A 5385-nucleotide genomic window follows, 5' to 3' on the forward strand; every position below is an offset into this window, starting at 1 on the left:
CCCTGCTTGGTAACACAGCTTATCCCAAGCCTGGATAAATGAGGAGAATGACTGTCAGTGTAAACTCTTCAAAATTTATGAACATTAATCCAAAACGTTTGGGATAAAGGCTCGATGGCGATGATAATGATGATGACTAACATGTGGTCAATTTCTAGTCTTGCATTGTAATAATACAATTACACACATATTAACCTTCTTTTCTTCTAGATTAATCTTTTCAATAACTGCAACAGTCCTCCTAGCTATCTCTGGGTTGCTTGATAATTTTTTTTTTATTGCATTCTTGTAATGGTTGTGGCTTTCAGTTTCAGTCGTCCTATGGTTTTTAAAGAGGCAGATATGTTTCAAAGGCCCAAGTTAAGTCAATCATAGCCCATAACAAACAGCCCAATTCAAAGATCAAGAAAGACAAGCCCAACACTTCAAAATAAAGCTTCTGTATCCCAAACGGCTTTTTATCTGACATTTGTACTAGTCTTGTCTCATGACTTTCATCTTGTCAGATGTGTATATATATCGGGTGTTGGTATATGCACTCCCATTATTACTGCTGACACCTCCCTTTTTTGGGATGGGAGGCTTCAGTGTTTTAAAAGAGTTCCTTGGGAATTGAAGTCAAAGAACCCCAACTGGTAAAAGAAAGTTTTGTCCAGTTGTTGTCTATCAGATCCCGAGGAAGGAAGGAAGAAAGAGAAGGAAAGAGTGATCAAAGAGACAAGTGGTCCCCAATTTTATATTTATTCTATTTTATCCCTCTCCATGAGATGGGCCCCGCTGACTGACTAAAATTCATCTCGACAGTGACACTTCTCCAAATACAATAATACTATTAAAAAAATACAAAAATTAAAAATCAAAGATAGTTGAAGCCCAGCACACGGCTTTCAACTTTCTCAAAGTCAATTAAGCCATTTGAGCCAATCCCATTTGTTTGAATATTGAAATATTATTTGTCTGTATTTTAGTTAAATATTTGACATAGAGTCATCCTATTAGTGAATCCAATGAAAATCAGTGAGTGCATTAAAACATATATATGTATAAAAGGATTGACATGATGACAAATGGGAGAGTGTCAGTCAGACCTATAGATACGATTTTGAGTTTCACGAGACGTCATAGTGGGACAAGTGTCAGTGGTCACGAGGATGTTGTGGAGGGTGAAAAAAGCAATATGGGGGGTAAATAGCAACGTTGATGTTTAAAATTTGATTTTTGAGAAGTGAGACTATGAGAGTGTAAAATTCACACCCCTAGTCTAGGTAATTTGATTAGACCATTTTATTTTATTTTATGAAATATTATATTATGATAGAATTTATTGAACATTAATGTTATCTTATTAGCCAAAATTCAACCAATTTTTTTATTTTTTTTGGGTAAAATCTGCTTTTGCAATCTCTCTTTATTTTCCTTTGATTTTTGCCTTTATGTCCAAAATCCTATCCATTCTTGTCTCATTCATAAAGTCATGACTGGCATGATACAGCCATTTGTGTGCTAAGCCTTGGTCATTGGCATAGATAATTTTAATTATTATTACATGATTCGTGGGGACGTTTAATATGGATCTAAACTTTGGTAGTAAGACTTGTGCACACATAAATTTCGGTTAAAATATTATATATGTCCTTAGACTATCATATTTTTTTCAATTATGTCCTTAAACTATTTTTTTCCTTCCTTCTATCCTCAAACTATTGTTTTGCACATCCTTTTTATCCTGAGTCAGCTTTCCGATGTTGACTCCGACAAAAATGTTGACGTGGCATTCAAACTCAAGTGATCATTATATTACTTTATTATAGCTGTAACAGTAATCTTACATCATGATATTAAAAAGATTAAAAATTAGTCTTGGAGACCCTTCAATAATGTAATGTGGATGAATTTTGTATACAACGTTTGTAGTTTCACGGGACCTAATTTGGCTTAGGTTTTGGTGCGTGTTTTCCACTCCCCATTTAATGAGAGTGAGATTGAATGAAACAAGTCCATTTGTGATCAACGTTTGGGGCAGCCTTTTTATGTGTCTATTTGGTAGAGCGGAAAGATTGATTTTTTCATGCTAGTGAAAATGTTGATAAATTAAAATATTATAATATTAGATTTCATAATTTTTATACTAAATTTTGTTATTAAATTTAATATAATAAAGATAATTTTTATTATAAATAATTTTAAAATTAAAATGATTACTTAAAATATTAATAACGTATCAAACCAAACACAAATAATTTGAGTTTGAATATCATGATTTAAGAATGTATCAAACCTGGATTTCGGCTCCATATGCCTCCAAATTATGTGACTCAAATAGTATAATTGATACATCAATATCAAATCAAACACAAATAATTTACGATGATGCTAAATATACACAAGTTTTACTAAGTACACATAGTTTTTGATTATCGTGTCCTGACATGGATTTTAGTTTCCCAAAAAAGTACTTTTATAATAAATTACTTTAAATACAACCCTTTTTATTAAATAAATATTGTGTTTTACTTAATAAAATTAATCTAATAAATTTATTTATTTTTAGATTAATTTTAAACATAAATTTTAAATATCAAAATTTTAAAAATATTAAATTTTTTGTCATTACATTTTTATTTATTATATGACCTTTTATCATATTTAGGTGTATTTTTAATTTTTTACAAATATTAAATTTAATTTTATATTTAAAGTGTATTTGTTCCATAAACTAATTACTTTATTAAATATATATTATTAAAACTGGGGCCCACATTACTTTTTTGTTAAAAAAATACAAGATCTCATGAAAAAAAAATTGATGCGTGCAACTGAAAAATAAAGTTACTCATATAATTAATATTAGAAATTTAAAAAAAAATAAAAAAGAAGAGTTGAAGACTGAAGGAACCTACCCCACAACCTGTATTAATGGCGGTCCTAATATAGCCATCTTTGAGATTGATCAACTTTCCAATATCATCAATATATGTAATAATTCACTTAAATAAAGATGTGGTGGTTGCAATTTTTAATTGACAATTAAAATTGTTTTCCTTTCAAATGGTGACCTAGATAAGAAAAGTTATACATATCGATTATCCTTTGAAGACTTTGTAATTCCATGGCAACAAAATAAAATTGTGTAAACTAATAAAGTCTCTTTATGAATTGAAACAAACACTTAACACAAGAAGTGTGGTGTTAGAGGAATTTGAACATATTAAAAAAACCAAGAAATTAATTCCTTACTTATGTCCCAGATAAGGTTTTAAAAAATATGTGATAATTTTCTTTTCACTTTACTGATAAGAACTTAAGAAAGCGAACGATATCCTTGTTTGGATTGAAGAAATTACTTCCCAATCTTTTTCTCTCTAACTAATCATTAATTTGCTTTTACACCTTAATAGCCAAATTTACTTTTATTTCTCAAAAAGAAAAAAAACAAAGACATCATTCATTCATTCTGTCCAAAATTTGCCTTCACGTATATTCAAAAAATAATTAATAGAAAGTCGTTGCTGCCCCCACTCATGGAAAGGGACAGTATGCCATAATCCATGGACCCAAATGTCTTTTCACATCCAGTCAAATTCTCCAGACAATCAAGGTAATGATGATGAAGAAGGGAACAAACCCCAACACATACCCGCACTAAACGGAAGAAAAATTTATTGTCAAATCAATGTGTGTACTTAGTAAAACGGAAACTCGGGACCTGCACAGGTCCCACTGTAATACCTGTTTTGAATATTAAAAATTTTTATTTTTATTTTTAAAAATTATAAATATGTAGTGTTTATCGCAACGATATATTTTTTTGTTAAAAACAAAAATCAAATTCAACATGAAAAAGAAACGACAATTCTAGTCCATCGGATATAAACTCAAAATATTTGATGTTTTTGATCACGATGAATTTGATTTTTGTTTCAAACAAAAAATATACATTTGGATTCGTTATGAAAAATACTATATATTTATGATTTTTAAAAATAAAAATAAAATTTTTTACTACCCATAAAGGGTATTACAGCGGGACTTGCTGTAATAAAATTAAAACAGGTCCCGCGCACCCTTAGTAAAACTTGTGTGCATTTAGCAATTACCATAATTTACTCTACTTTTGCCGCTTTCGAGGTCACTATTTTCATCATCACCATCTCTCTCTCATCAGCTTTGCAGAGTACTTGACAATAAATCATGTTTTGTCTCTTTATAGACTAGGGGTGTAAAAAGTAAAAACTGTCGGTGCAAATAGTCGTGCCGATATATCTCTTGTATATTTGAAGTCAATTAATGAAAATTGTTTCATCAAATGATCTTTAAGGTTATATCTCATTCAAGGGATGAAATATTGCTGAAATGTCAGAAGTAGTCAGTTTGCTCCTTTCTTAAATACCCGTTGCTACCCAAGTTCTATCAGTTTTGTGACAGAAATTGACTCTGCTTTGCAGGCAAGACGATCATGGAAGTTTTGTTCACCTCAGAACCAATGAGTCTTATATAGTGGACGGCCGAATAGGCACCATAAGAGACTTTTCATCCTTTAAATTCTATAATGGGTAGTTCTGTGGAATATGAAAGGAACTTGGTGACCAGCTGTAGCTCAGAGTTTTTCAGTTTGAATTATCCCTTGTGCATCTTGGATTTCAAATGATTGCTACTGGTTTGCAGGAAAGTTCCATAACAAAGTTTTCCTGCTTAAAAAGTTTGTTATGTTGTACCCTGTTCTGTATCACCTTTTCTCGTCGTCTCTTTAAACGCATTATGTTTTTGTCTTGAAATCATAATATATATTATTGTATAAAACTAAATTGTGATTCAGACTTTGTGAGCAGTGAAAACATGAAGCTCTTCTTATCGCATACGCGCATAGTTTTGCTCTCTCTGCTACACGCCCTGTTCTTGTTAGAATAAGATTGGAGGAAAATGTGTCCAAAAGAAGTCCCATAATTGTTTGTAAAAGGCCAAAACGATATGAAGAGGATGCAGTTAATAACAAACTTAATTTCTTATCTGCATGAATGCAGTCTCTTTTGATGTACATCAAGTTCCTAATGTTAGTACTGTGATTAATTTTTGGAAAATGTAGAATAAAAGACTGATTAGGAAAATAAAGGCTGGCATAGCAAGGTTGAAGACAGAGATGAACAAAAATGCATTGCAGAGGGGGGTAGAGACAAGCGAGGACAAAGTACGAGGAAATCAAAAAGGAAAGCAAGAACTGTGGAAGGAACCAGAGCTCATGCCGCATCAGAATTGTACCAAAGCATTTTATAGGATTAGATTTATCTTAGTTTATATGTAATTAACATCAGCCAAACAACTGCATATTTGCTAGCTTATTCTTTATTTGAGTTTCTATATTATCAACTCATCAGCTGGAAACTGTGT

Source organism: Tripterygium wilfordii, chromosome 9 (genome assembly GCF_013401445.1).
Source record: "Tripterygium wilfordii isolate XIE 37 chromosome 9, ASM1340144v1, whole genome shotgun sequence".
Taxonomy (NCBI): domain Eukaryota; kingdom Viridiplantae; phylum Streptophyta; class Magnoliopsida; order Celastrales; family Celastraceae; genus Tripterygium; species Tripterygium wilfordii.